Below are 15,801 nucleotides of genomic sequence, written 5' to 3'. Positions count from 1 at the left end.
CCTGCATGCAGTTTTATATTATATATACTGTTCTTTCTGCCTGGAAACCTGTCCCTTCACATCAAAAGTGTTTTTAAAGCAGCTAGAAAACAGCGATAGTAAATTAGAATCACTTGCAGAATTGAGCAATAGTGAATCGTGGGGAAATTCATTGTAATATTATTATATTATTATTTTTTTATAATTATTTATAGTATTTATCATATTATTATTTTATGATTTCGTGTTTCAAACTCATACCCGGGATGTGTTATTACTAAGAATTACAGGCCTACAATATAAAAAGCCAAATTTACAATGTACCGCTTTCATTTTCAACATTCTGACATAATCATACCGCCAGGGAGGTTAAAGGGTTTGTAAAGGAAATATTTTATTTTATCTTAATAGCTTCCTTTACCTTAATGCAGTGCTGTTTTCATGTCCTCATTGTTCATTTTTGCTCTAAAGTTGCTGTAATTCTTCTCTGATCTCCGCACTTCCTGGTTGTCTGTTTCCTGATAACCACAGTGCTGGGAGCTTTCTCTCTGGAGGTGTGATTACTGTGGAGTAGATTCAGATAGATCAGCGGATCTTTAGATCCGCGTAATCTATCATATTTACGTTCTGCCAGCGCAAGTATTCAAAAAGCACTTGCCTCTAAAGTTGTGCCGGCGGATCGTAAACCCCCCGGCGGAATTCAAATTCCGCGGCTATGGGGAGTTTACTATTTAAATCAGGTGCGCCCCCGCGCCGATCGTACTGCGCATGCGCCGCCGGATAAATTTCCCAGCGTGCATTGCTCCAAATGACGTTGCTAGGACGTCATTGGTTTCGACGTGTACGTAAATTACGTCCATCCGTATTCGCGACCGACTTACGCAAACGACGTAAAAAATGCAAAATTCGACCCGGGAACGACAGCCATACTTAACATAGGATACGCCGCATATAGCAGGGGTAACTATCTGCCGGAAAAAGCTGAACGCAAACGACGTAAAAAAAAAACGGCGGGCGTTGGTTTTCTGAATCGGCGGATCTCCTCATTTGCATATTTGTCGCGTATACAAAGTGAAGCGCCACCTAGCGGCCAGCGGGAGAATGCAGCCTAAGATCCGACGGTGTAAGTCACTTACACCTGTCGGATTTTAGGGAGATCTATGCGGAACCATCGGATCTCAGAGATACGCCGTCGTATCTCTATCTGAATCTGGCCCTGTGTGTCCAAAACCCCTCAGCACCAATCAGTTTCGTTTTTCAAACCATCACTGCCCTGTATTGGCTCTGTGGCTCTGTACAGCACAGAAGCAGGAAACGAAACTAGAAACTACAGGTACATTATATGATTGATTTTTATCTATTTTTAATCGTTTTTAAAATGAATCAGTTAACTATTATGTCTCTATACCCTGTAACCAGTAATTTCAGCAAAAAAAATGTTTTCCTTTACAACTCCTTTAAGTATATTGCAGAGCTGGCCAAACACAAATACTTGTTTTACATGTTTTTACAGTTTTTACCACTTTTGTAAAGCAGTGAGGTTGATTTACAAAAGTAGAGCGTGTTCAGTTTCAAACTTTTCACTTAGCTTAGTAAATAAGTTGAAACAAATGGAAAATGAACCTCTTGACGCCAAAAACACGCAAATATGTGGCCTCTTGGTGCCGAGCGATCGCATATTTGCCTGCAATATTGCAAAAACAGCTAGGCTCCTGGCACAGTTACCGGCGGTAATTAGGAGCTTTTCAATCATGTGACCAGCGTGACAGCCAATCATAGCGGTCACATGATCATAAACCCCGCCCCACCTCCTGGCATCTAAAACATCTTAAAGGGGTTATCTTTGCAAAAAATACCGGCTTTTTGCTTGCACATGATTGAATGATTGTGGTTATTACTGTACAGCTTTAACTCATTTACAAAGCAAGGGGAATTTTCTGTAGGCAACGGGAAATTTCACTTAGCTTAGCAAATGAAGATAGATAGCACATATTCTGTATATATATACACAGCTTTGGTGGGAACAAATTCCTATAAAATATTTAAAAGAATCAAAATGTCCCTGGGTAGAGATGTTCCCATCTGAATAAATATATTAGATGTAAATAATGAATCAAAGGTTATCAATTAAACACACATATTTTCAACACTGAAATAACAGTTATGAACTGTAAAAATGTCAACCTGTAGAACATGCTGGTTTAGTAATACGCATTAGTACTCGTATACACTATATTGCCAAAAGTATTGGGACACCTGCCTTTTCAAGCACATGAACTTAAATGGCATCCCAGTCTTAGTCAATAGGGTTCAATATTGAGTTGACCCACCCTTTGCAGCTCTAACAGTTTCAACTCAACTTCATCCCAAAGGCGTTGAGGTCAGGACTCTGTGCAGGTCAGTCAAGTTCTTCCACCCCAAACTCGCTCATCCGTGTCTTTATGGGCCTTGTTTGTGCACTGGTCCAAATCATTTGGTGGAGAGAGGATTATGGTGTGGGGTTGTTTTTCAGGGTTTGGACTTGGCCCCTTAGTTCCAGTAAATGGAACTCTTAAGACATCAGCATACCAAGACATTTTGGATAACTTCATGCTCCCAACTTTGTGGGAAAAGTTTGGGGATGGCCCAACCGACAGGACTGTGCACCAATGCACAAAGCAAGGTCCATAAAGACATGGATAACCAAGTTTGGGGTGGAGGAACTTGACTGGCCTGCACATAGTCCTGACCTCAACCCGACAGAAGACCTTTGGGATGAATTAGAGCAGAGACTGCCAGCCAGGCCTTCTCGTTCAACATCAGTGCCCGACCTCACAAATGCGCTTCTGTAAGAACATTCCCATAGACACACTCCTAAACCTTGTGTACAGCCTTCTCTGAAGAGTTAAAGCTGTGATAGCTGCAAAGGGTGGGCAAATGTATTATTGAACCCTAAAGACTAATACTGGGATGCCATTAAAGTTCATGTGTGTGTAAAAGCAGGTGTCCCAGTACTTTTGGTAATATAGTATATATTAGAGAAGAATATAAAGTCAATATGCATATAGACTTCATATATTTATCATTAATCTGCTACTTCAAGATTTGCAAACCACTACTTTTCATACACCCCACTAGCCAGGTCAACTATGTACACTTTGCCAGATACATTTCTCATGCAACGGAATGAAGGCGATACAGACAATACATTGGCCCAGATTCAAGTAGAATTGCGCGATATTTGCGGGGGAGCAGGGCAACGATTTTGCCCTGCGCCCCCGCAAATATTTTGCGCTGCCCTCGATTCACGGAGCAGTAGCTCCGTGAATTGCGAGGGCGCGCCGGCAAATTTGCCCGGCGTAAGCGCGCGCAAGTTAAATGATCCCGCCGGGGGCGGGAATCATTTAAATTAGGCACGCTCCCGCGCCGAGCGTACAGCGCATGCTCCGTCGGGAAACTTTCCCGACGTGCATTGCGGCAAATGACGTCGCAAGGACGTCATTTGCTTCTAAGTGAACGTGAATGGCGTCCAGCGCCATTCACGTTTCACTTACGCAAACGCCGTGAAATTCAAATTTCACGGCGCGGGAAGGCCGGCTATACTTTAGCATTGGCTGCCCCTACTATTAGAAGGGGCAGCCTTGCGCTAAAAGTAGCCGTACGGAAACTCCGTACCTGGCTTGCGCGGGGGCCCGCGCAAGCTTGTGAATCAGTGGTAGTATGCAATTTGCATACTACACGCTGATACACAATGGGAGCGCCCCCTAGCGGCCCCCGCAAGAATGCAGCCTAAAATCTGCGAGGCATAAGAGCCTTATGCCGCGCAGATTTTAGCCTGCAGTCGGTGTAACAAGGTTCCTGAATCAGGAGCACTCGTTACACCGGAGCAAGTAAGCACTTGCGCTGCGTAACCTATGGTTGCGCGGGCGCAAGTGCTTCTTGAATCTGGGCCATTGTTTATACATCCACCTGAGACACTCCTCACTCTGCATGTCCCTGGAAGAGGTGTTGACAATGCAGAGTGAGGAGTATCTCTGGTGGATGTATAAAGTATGTATTGTCTGCCAGTGGGACCTGTTGTGGGAAAGGCCACAGGGCCAAGGGGTTGGTGGCAGCTCCATTGGCAGCTGTTTTCATTGCCTCTGTTTCTTCTCTTTGGCCTACACGAGAGCTGGTCTACTCTGTAAAATGGTGGCGGAGATCAAATCACCAGTGCTGGCCCCTGGTGACATGCTGCAGATCTGGTGACATGCTGCATCTGGTGACATGCTGCATCTGGTGACAAGCTGCATCTGGTGACATGCTGCATCTGGTGACAAGCTGCATCTGGTGACAAGCTGCATCTGGTGGGAGGCGATGTGGCAAGTGACAAGCTGCATCTGATGGCAGATGAATAGGCAAGTGACAAGTTCCATCTGGTGGCAGGCGACGGTGGCAAGTGACAAGCTCCATCTGGTGGTAGGCGACAGTGGCAAGTGACAAGCTCCATCTGGTGGTAAGCGACGGTGGCAAGTGACAAGCTCCATTTGGTGGTAGGCGACGGTGGCAAGTGACAAGCTCCACCTAGTGGCAGTCAACGGTGGCAAGTGACACGTTCAGGGCTCTCACTGATCCTGCATTATGATGAGTTGAACTATTTCATTGTATATTAAAATGTAATAATAGAAATAATGTGCTTTAATGATCCTGACACCATATCAACCATGGTGCCGTGATGATTAAAACGCTAACACCAGGTATTTGGAGTATCTATCTGCTGATTGTTAAACTTTCTGGAATACACATTTTACTATTGTGGTGTAGGACCTGTGCCTGCTGTCCCTTCATCCCTCTTTCTTCCCTTCCTTCTCTCTCCTTCTCTCCCTATCTCTTTCTCTCTCCTTCCCTCCCTATCTCTTTCTCTCCCCTTCCCTCCCTATCTCTTTCTCTCCCCTTCCCTCCCTATCTCTTTCTCTCTCCTTCCCTCCCTATCTCTTTCTCTCTCCTTCCCTCCCTATCTCTTTCTCTCCCCTTCCCTCCCTTTCTCTCTCCTTCCCTCCCTATCTCTTTCTCTCCCCTTCCCTCCCTATCTCTTTCTCTCCCCTTCCCTCCCTATCTCTTTCTCTCCCCTTCCCTCCCTATCTCTTTCTCTCCCCTTCCCTCCCTATCTCTTTCTCTCCCCTTCCCTCCCTATCTCTTTCTCTCTCCTTCCCTCCCTATCTCTTTCTCTCCCCTTCCCTCCCTATCTCTTTCTCTCTCCTTCCCTCCCTATCTCTTTCTCTCCCCTTCCCTCCCTATCTCTTTCTCTCTCCTTCCCTCCCTATCTCTTTCTCTCCCCTTCCCTCCCTATCTCTTTCTCTCCCCTTCCCTCCCTATCTCTTTCTCTCTCCTTCCCTCCCTATCTCTTTCTCTCCCCTTCCCTCCCTATCTCTTTCTCTCTCCTTCCCTCCCTATCTCTTTCTCTCCCCTTCCCTCCCTATCTCTTTCTCTCCCCTTCCCTCCCTATCTCTTTCTCTCTCCTTCCCTCCCTATCTCTTTCTCTCTCCTTCCCTCCCTATCTCTTTCTCTCCCATTCCCTCCCTTTCTCTCTCCTTCCCTCCCTCTCTCTCTCTCTCTCCCTCCCTCCCTCCCTATCTCTTTCTCTCCCCTTCCCTCCCTATCTCTTTCTCTCTCCTTCCCTCCCTATCTCTTTCTCTCTCCTTCCCTCCCTATCTCTTTCTCTCTCCTTCCCTCCCTATCTCTTTCTCTCCTTCCTCCCTTCCCTCCCCTCCCTATCTCTTTCTCTCTCCTTCCCTCCCTATCTCTTTCTCTCCCCTTCCCTCCCTATCTCTTTCTCTCCCCTTCCCTCCCTATCTCTTTCTCTCCCCTTCCCTCCCTATCTCTTTCTCTCCCCTTCCCTCCCTATCACTTTCTCTCTCCTTCCCTCCCTATCTCTTTCTCTCTCCTTCCCTCCCAATCTCTTTCTCTCTCCTTCCCTCTCTTTCTTTCTTTCTCTCACTCTTTTTCTCCATCCATCTCTCGTTCATCTTAGATTCTAACCACACCCCATTTAAGCCACACCCAAAATTTTGTTTAAAACACACCAAGTTTTTTACTGCGGAGTGTCAAACCCCCCCCCCCCCCATGCCACGCCTGAAAATGAATGCCACCCCCTAATTATAATAAGACCCCGCCTACAGGTAAAAAAGTGTCTATACATTTTCTGATAATGTTGGCAACTATGGATTGCCCATTTGGTGCCCAGGTAAGCATAACCATTTTTTTGCAGCAGTATTGAGTCACTGCTGTATACAGGATCAGCGCTTCCCAAAATATGGGACGACGCCCTCGAAGCAGCAGATGACGGAGTATCTTCTCTCCTGATACTGCTGGACCTCAGTGCTGCCTTTGATACAGTAGATCACAAACTGTTGCTAACCCGGCTCACAGAGATAGCTGGAGTGGCAGACTCGGATCTACCATGGTTTTCATCATTCCTGGAAAATCGATCCCAGATAGTGAAACTAGGACCTTTCACATCTGAATCTCGCAGCGTGTCTTGCGGAGTCCCTCAGGGATCTCCCCTATTGCCCGTGCTATTCAATATTTACCTCCGCCCACTCCTAAAAATTATTAGTAATCATGACCTTCTCTATCACTCCTACGCAGATGATACACAACTTTATTTTCGTATCAGCGACAAAAAGAACCAATACCCCGCATTAGAACAATGCCTCACTCAGATAGACATCTGGATGACGGAGAGTCACCTCAAACTCAATGGAGCAAAAACAGAAATCATTGCAAACTACATGCAAACAGGAGGAAACTGGCCAGGACTACCTGGACCCCATCACCCATGTTAGGACAAACCATCACCCCTAGCACCAAGGTCAAAAGTCTAGGAGTCATCTTTGACTCGGACATGACAATGGATGCACAAATAGGATCAGTAATTAGCGGATCGCACCATCTTCTACAGCTCCTATGAAGAGTGGTTCCCTTTATCCCTATAGAAGACACAGCGGTAGTGGTAGGGTCAATCATTAACTCCAGATTGGACTATGCAAATGCCCTTTACCTCGGACTCCCATAGTACCAACTCGCCCAGGTCCAAATCATCCAAAACATGGCAGCTCGACTGGTAACAGGGAAAAAACTCTGGGAACCAATCACCCCGTCCCTGAGATCCCTCCATTGGCTGCCCATAAAGGACCGAGTCACTTTCAAGGCCTTATGCATAACGCACAAATGTGTACACGGAAGCGCGCCCCTATATTTAAGTGAGAAAATAAAACAATAAAACCCAAATCGAGTTCTTAGATCTACTAACCAAAAATTATTTCAAATTCCCAAAGCCTGATATAAGACCAAAGGAGAACATTGTTTTTCAGTTCAAGGACCTCGACTATGGAACGCTTTACCAACTAATATCCGAATGGAAATTGATCACCTGGCCTTCAGAAAAAAACTAAAGAAGACCTATCTATTCTGAGGGTTAAACTGAAGGAAAATGGATGCCAAGCGCCTTGAGGTGATTCAGTTCGCATTTGTAGCGCTATATAAGTAATTCACTCACTCACTCATATTAGTATACTTTAGTCCGCGTAGGCTTGTCATTATCAAAGTGTGCCTCTATTTTCCTCACTTCTTGCTACAGTGCACTATGTGCACCACTATTACACCTTTCAATTTTCTTTTTATTTAGCAGGCCGCCATTATCCCCATCTATTTGCTGCAGCGCATTATCTGTGCCACTATTAAAATCTTATTTTTTTTAGTCAACATGATTACATATACAATATTCAGATAAATTCACTGCCATTTTTTATGCACATTATTAATATTCATTTAATTTTATGATTACTACTGAAAATGTTGCTGTAAAGAAGATCATGTGAGGGAGAAGGGTGGCGTTAAAAAGCAATCGGCCCCTAGGAGCCAACTACGCCACCGATGTCTGAATATGAGTGTCAGATAATGTCACAGGTAAAAATGAAGTATATAGAAGCCTGGGCATTTCCAGAAAATTGTACCATAATTAGCCTTTTTCCCTTATATTGGCTCTTTTGAGGAAGTAAAATAATATATAAACTGCTCCATAAGCCCTCGGCCCTTGAACTTACTTCTTACACTCCGCAGGCTGCAATGTTTATTTGAAGATTGACGATACATCATTTAACCACTTCCCGCCCGGCCTATAGCAGAATGACGGCTGGGCGGTGGTTCAGTTATCCTGACTGGGCGTCATATGACGTCCAGCAGCATAACAGCTGCCGTGCGCCAGTGGGGGTATGCATCGCGATTGGTGGTGTGGCGTATCAATCTGACACACTGCTACACCGATCTTGGTAAAGAGCCTCTGATGGAGGCTCTTTACCATGTGATCAGCCATCTCCAATCACGGCTGATCACGATGTAAACAGGAAGCGCCGCTGAATGGCATTTCCTCACTCGCATCTGACAGACGCGAGTAGAGTAGAGACGATCGGCTGCTTTCCTGACAGGGGGGGTCTGTGCTGATTGTTTATAAGCGCTGCCCCCCCTCGGATGCATGCCCAGGACCACCAGGATGCCACCAGGACAACCAGGCATGGCCACCCACACTGGACCATCAGGTATGCCACCCTAGACCACCAGGGATATGCCAATCAGTGCCCAGGCAGCTGCCAATCAATGCCCAGGAAGCTGCAAATCAGTGCCCATCCACAATGCCTGCCAGTGCCAGTGCTACCAGGGATGCCTATTAGTGCCATCTATCAGTGCCCATCAATGCCACGTATCAGTGCCCATCAGTGCCGCCTATCAGTGCCAACCATAAGTACCCATTAGTGCAGCCTTTCAGTGCCCATCAGTGTCGCCTATCAGTGCCACCCATGAGTGCCGCCTATCAATGCCCATCAGTGCTGCATATCAGTTCCACCTACCAGTGCTCATCAGTGCCGCCTATTAGTGCCCATCATCAGTGCCACCTCATTGGTTCCGCCTTATCAGTGCCCATCAGTGAAGGAGAAAACTTACTTATTTACAAAAAAAATATTTGTTTAGTAAAAAATAAAAACAGCAGAGGTGATCAAATACCACCAAAAGAAAGCTCTATTTGTGGGAACAAAATTATAAAAAATCTGTTTGGGAACAGTTTAGCATGACCGCGCAATTGTCATTCAAAGTGCGACAGCGCTGAAAGCTGAAAATTGGCCTGGGCAGGAAGGGGGTGTAAGTGCCTGGTATTGAAGTGGTTAAAAGATATCTATGTGAAAGATATCATGATGTGGGCCAACTAGCTGGCAGGTGTGGCGAGCTATGTAAAGTGTATAAAAACTAGCACTGATGAGTAAAATACATATCTCTTGCTATAATGCTAATGCATGGTCAACTAGTTAAAAAAAAAAAAAAAAAATGAAGTCACCGGAGCCCATGCAGTAGATGTACAACCTATATGTATGAGGGAATCTTTTGTTTCACAACAGGTTGTGAGCAATTGTTTGAAAACAGGTTATCTAAAGGGGAGAATTGGCAGACGGTGGATGTCAAAGCGTGTCAGAATTTCCTTTTCCAGTACGCATTTATTATGAGAATAAAATACAGTTGCAACCCCTTAGTAAATAGTACAGTATATTAAGAATAAATTACATGTACTTGGCTCAAAAGAAAAAAAATCTGCACAAAAATGTTAAATATTCACATTGATCCAGGAACACATTAAGGATTTTCCGGTTTGTTTTTGTCAAATATGTGTATTTAGCTGGTTTGCTGTTTGGTACGTGTCTTTAGTTTCTCTGTATTGCTACGTTTTATTTATTTTTACTCTGTATTGCTACGTTTTATTTCTTACAATCCCATTTGCAGAATGACATTTACTGCTGAAAGAGTGCAGTCTAAATAACAGAGCACCTAGCACTACCTACAGGGTGATGAGGGGTACTACATCCTAATAATTTTGCAGATGCTTTAGTATAACTCTATACCAGGGGTGCCCAACCTTTTGAAGAACGAGGGCCACTTAAGCAACTTGGTAACCAGTCAAGGGCCACAATGAGCGGAGCGGGCGGATGACAGGTCACTGCTACTCTATAGGCCCTCCGATCCGCCCAGATGAAAGGGGACGAATTCCCTTTTTCGGATTGGAGGTAGGCGAGCGTAAACAAACATCTGTCGCTCTATAGAGGTGAATTGAGGGTCCCATTTGGTCGAACTGATCATGTGAAAAGGGCCCAATACTGCTTTCACACTGATGTGCTGCGGTTTACCCACACCGCGGGTGCAGCGTAGTGCACCTGCGTCTATCCTGCGGGTTAGCTGAACTTTGCCATAGACACCACCTGTGGCAAAATCCAGCGCTGTAGAGGAAGCATCGGCTTATGGACTCTGCTCCACAGCCACTTTCTTCCTCTACCACCAGTTTCATTCACAACACGGATGCTGTGGTATGGCGGGTCAGCAACCTGCAATCTGGGCTTGCCAACCCACCATTCCAGAGCAGGAGGTCGCGGGCCACATCAGAGGGCTCCGCGGGCCACATGTGGCCCCCGGGCCACTGGTTGGCCACCCCTGCTCTATACCAAAACCTCTCCCATACAGCTCCAAATTGAGACGTACAGATTAATTCTCTGTAAAGTCCTAAAATAATCCTAAAGCCGGTTCCCTGCAATACTTGTGTCACTTACCTTCCCCCTGTTCCACTCTGCCCCTTCCACATCAGCCCCTTCACCATTCAACACTTGGGAACCTTGGCTGCCTCTGCCCCCTATCCCATTTCTTCCTATAGTTTAAAATACTGACCCTAAATAACTGCTGAGTCTAGTAGTGACATGTGGGTCAGAGAGAGGAACCAGAAAAAAATCCAGACGGGGACACACGTATTTGACATTCCCAGAAGTGTTAAATGCTGAAAAGTCTGAGGCCACAGAGCTGGAATGGAGTGTAGGCAGGAGACACAGGCTGCCAGAGAGGTACACATTCTTATTGTGTTGCAGGGAACTGGTTTTGGATTATTTACATGCTTTAGGCCCCATTTATTCTTTGGCATTCTGGTTACATGGGAATAAATGGGCCAAAACACGCATCATGCTGCTTGCGGCGCCATTCATTTTTAATGGCACCCCAAATGCAGGTAGCCGCCATGCTTTTTGTTGCCCGTTGGCCCAAAAAAGTGTGCAAAAACACACATTGAAAAATGTATTTGGCTCAGTGCCACAAAAAGCTATATGAGCTACTTTGGTGTGTTTGTCGCTTGTAGGGCAGCCCATTGAAGGAAATGGGCTGCCCTAAGCTGTCGCATGACAACCGCTCCGAAACATGCAGTAAAAAAAAATGGTGTGAATGTGGCCTTAGTATACCTGGGGATACCAAGCAACTTTGTAAATATAACCCATCACATGTTTATTTTCTTTCTCTGTGATTTCAAGTGATTGTAAAGTCTATTTTCTTTGAAAAAAAAAAAAATAACAAACTTGTTATACTTACCTCTTCTGTGCAGTGGTTTTACACAGGGCAGCCTGATCCTCTTCTCTGGTCCCTCTTCACTGCTCCTAGCCCTTCCCTCCTGTTGAGTGCCCCCACAGCAAGCAGCTTGCTATGGGGTCACCCGAGCCAAGCTGCAGCTCAGTGTGTCCATTAAGACACGGAGCTGCTGTTTGGCCCCGCCCCTTTCTTTCTCCTGATTGGCTAGCTGACTTTGATTAACAGCCACGAGAGCCAATGGCGCCACTGCTGTGTCTCAGCCAATCAAGAGGGAGAGTCTTATGCCGGGTACACACGAGAGGATTGATCCGCGGATACGGTCCTCCGGACCGTTTCCGCAGATAAATCCTCTGAGGATTTCGATCCGTTGGAGTGTACTCACCATCGGATCGAAATCTGCGCCGAATTCACACCGCGGTGACGTGTCGCGCCGCCGCCGCGATGATGACGCGGCGACGTGCGCGACGCTGTCATATAAGGATATCCACGCATGCGTCGAATCATTATGACGCATGCGAGGGATGGGTTCGGACGGATCGATCCGGTGAGTCTGTACAGACCACCGGATCGATCCGCTGGAGCCGATTCCAGCGGATAGATTTCTTAGCATGCTAAGAAATTTTTATCCGCTGGAAATCGGTGGGCCCGAAATATATCCGCGGATAAATATCCGCTGGATCGTACACACCAGCGGATCTATCCGCTGAAACCGATCCGCGGATCAATTTCAGCGGATCGATCCTCTCGTGTGTATGGGGCCTAACACGGTCAAGGAACTCGTGGACATCGCTGGACAGAGATGGGGCTCAGGTAAGTATTAGGGGTGGCTGAGGAGGCTGCTGCACACATAGAATGCATTAGAATTAAAAAACTTTCTGGCTTTACAACTCCTTTAAGTTCCAGCCTTAGGTCAGTCTAAACATAGCACTGTGTACATCCAGCTTGTCTATGAACTACATGTAGCACCCTCTTAGCGTAGGATTCTACGTTTTTTTAATAAAAAATAAATAAAAAAAAGGGGAGTTGCCATATGGGGCCCTATGGGCCTCCGGGCCCCTGGGGACCTCCGGACCCCTTACAGGTGTACTGCCTGTACCCCCCTGATGGCGGCCCTGGTTTCACAGACTGGGACAGACAGAGATTGCTTTCCCTTTGGAAAAAGCTTTCAGAAAATAGAGAGGGAGATTCAAATGCCCAGCCTAAATATTTATCATGGCTTGGCCAATCCCTGGAGAGGAGTGTTCAGCGGGTGGCTTGGGAGGTGATAAATAGTCTGAAACCGGGGAGAGATTGTTTCTTCTCCCCTGGAGACTTCCAAAGCCTCAGGGGCTGCCAGTCTTGAGGCAGTCTATGGACTGTGTAGCTGTTTTTGAGACCCCAAATGTTTCAGGAGTAAGGGCTGGATTGATCTCCTGAGGAGCCAGCTGTAGGACTGTCTTTACCACAAGAGATCTGGTCTGGAGAAGAATTGTCTTCCTTACTGACCCAAGTCTGAAGGAATCTGGAGGGTGGCAGCTGTCCTAGGGACTTGTGAGTAAAGACCCTGAGTTGATTCCTTGGGACTATGTGCTTTTTGGATATGAGTGCCAGAGGTAACTTGGCATGATTCAGCTCTCATAGGGTATCATAATACTGGCCATTCCCCTGTCCTCAGCAAAATTCTAGAGCAAAAGTGTCAGAGAATGACTACCAGGCTCCTGCCCATGCTCCAGTGCTGATTGGTCTTTCAGCTGCTACTGTGCCCTGCTATCACTAGTTGTTCCCCTGTTGCTGGACTGGTGCTTGTGGTGGTGTGTAGTCTCTGTGCTATTACCAGCTATTACCAGTGGCCCCTGAGGGGTAGCGCTATATACAGAAAAGGAATGAGCATAAGGAAGGCATCTGCTCAACATACATGTTTGATTCAATGTATTTATTGCTCTGAGCTTCAAATTATAATTTCTGTACTGCAATGCGTTCCTACAATTGCTGCAGATCACAAGCCCCTACCTGCTCTGTTTTCCATAACTGAATGCGTGAAATTACATATAAAGGGATGATGGATGTGCTTTATAAAATAATACTTTGGCTCTGAACCTCCCACCTCTTCTCCAAAGGTTCAGTCTCATCTACCCTGTTCTCTTGATTTGCTGCAACATTATCAAAATATCTATTTTACCCAAGTTTCTGTATCTACTTCTCGGTCTACCTATTCATATCCCCACCTTCTACTTGTATTCTCCAAATTTGTATGGGCCCATAGACACCCTAAACTTAAATTCCAACTTTTAAGCTTTCCCAAGTGCAATGGGGACATTGTCCTATCGGATATACATTTACCAGCCACTTTATTAGGTACACTTTGCTAGAAACGGGTTGGATCCCCTTTGCCTTCAGAATTGCCTTAATTCTTTGTGGTATAGATTCAACAAGGTGTTGGAAACATTCAGTGCTGATCCTGACCTCCCTGGGGTCCTAAGCAAAATTCTGCTAATGGGCCCTCTACCTGACCCGTGATCTATGTAAACCATTAGCCTTGTGCCCAGTGCACACCATGCAGCCTTGTGCCCACCATGCAGCCTTGTGCCCAGTGCACATCATGCAGCCTTGTGCCCACCATGCAGCCTTGTGCCCAGTGCACATCATGCAGCCTTGTGCCCACCATGCAGCCTTGTGCCCAGTGCACACCATGCACCCTTGTGCCCACCATGCAGCCTTGTGCCCAGTGCACATCATGCAGCCTTGTGCCCACCATGCAGCCTTGTGCCCAGTGCACACCATGCAGCCTTGTGCCCACCATGCAGTTTTGTGCCCAGTGCCCACCAAATGCAGCCTTTTGCCCACAAAATGCAACCTTGTGCCCAGTGCCCACCATGATGCAGCCTTGTGCCCACCAAATGCAGCCTTGTGCCCAGTGCCCACCAAATGCAGCCTTGTGCCCACCATTCAGCCTACCTGTGCATGGGGGGGGGGAGGAACAGGAGAGCTGTCCAGATGATCATTGTGCAGCGCAGGGAACACAGCGATAACAGCTTTCATTTCTGTTTCAATATTTTTATTAAGGCATTTTCAATCTCCACACAACAAAACGGAACAAATAAAATCGTATAAGGAAGCCATATTATCAAAAGCAGTATAAAACATACACAGAACGTATCCTCGACTGTAATATATATGGTGGTAGTCTACGTATACAATGTAGAATTCTCAGTAGATTTCACCATTCGGCATACACAGTAGTATGCCAATCAATCAGAAGTCAGTTAACAAAACACATGTCAAGGCCAACGAAATTCAAGGCAGTAATTGAACAATCAAATGCGTGGAAAGGCAGAACAGTATTATCATCGATACAAATGAATAAATTAAAACGAATTACAGGGGCCCAACACCATTCCCAATATATAGAATATCAGGCTAGGTATTGGGACCGCGTGTCAAAGATACAGGTATTCCAAACCTATTACTATAAGTTAAGCAAGGAGAAAAAAAAAATGTAGTAAAATCAAAAGAAGAGAAAAAAAAAAAAAAAAAAAAAAAAAAAAAAAATGGTATGAGGGGGAAAGTATCTCCGTGCCAGCCAATGAAACATCCAATATCTAGATCAGAAGAGACCTAGGATCATATGACAAATAGTTGATCCATGGATCCCAGACAGCTTTGAAGAAATCTAGTTTGTCATGAAGGATAGCAGTCATATGTTCGTTGAGCATGATCCAGGAGAGTTTGTTTTTAAGGTGGTCGAATGGAAGCATGGCCGACCTCCACGATTTTGCTATAACCATTCTAGCTGAAATAAATATAAATCTTATAAGGCATTTTTGAGGTCTAGAGGCGTTTTTCACATCACACCCCAGCAGCGATTGTTTCGGAGATTTAATTAAATTAATTTGAGTAAGAGTATATATAAAATTATAAACTCTGATCCAATAGCGCCTCACTCTGGGGCATTTCCACCATATGTGGTACATTGTTCCCTCAAGTCCACATCCACGGAAGCAAAGAGGAGAAGCATCAGGTACAAAGGAAGCCAGTCTAAAGGGAACCATGTACCACCTCAAGAGTATTTTGTAATTTGCTTCAATTATTGAAGTGTTCATAAGCGAACGTGAAGCTCCCTGAGCCAATTTTAACCAGTCCGAAAGCTCAATACTTTCCTGGATATCCTCATCCCATTTTACCATATATTTCAATCTAACTGAAGAAGCTGTCAAAATAGAGTAAATATTTGAAATAAGACCTTGCATACTGTCGAATTTACGACATAAATATTCCATTTTTGACAGTGACGTTAAATTGGAATCACATGGCAAGGTTTCCAAAAAACGTTTTATTAGATCATAATTACATCTTTCAGAAATTGGAATATGAAAACGTTCCTCCAGGATATTATAACGTAGCATTCCATCAGTATCACAGACGTCCGCAATGCGTATCAGACCT

This window comes from Rana temporaria, chromosome 1 (genome assembly GCF_905171775.1).
Source record: "Rana temporaria chromosome 1, aRanTem1.1, whole genome shotgun sequence".
In the NCBI taxonomy this organism is placed as follows: Eukaryota; Metazoa; Chordata; class Amphibia; order Anura; family Ranidae; genus Rana; species Rana temporaria.
This window is presented reverse-complemented; position numbering follows the sequence as displayed.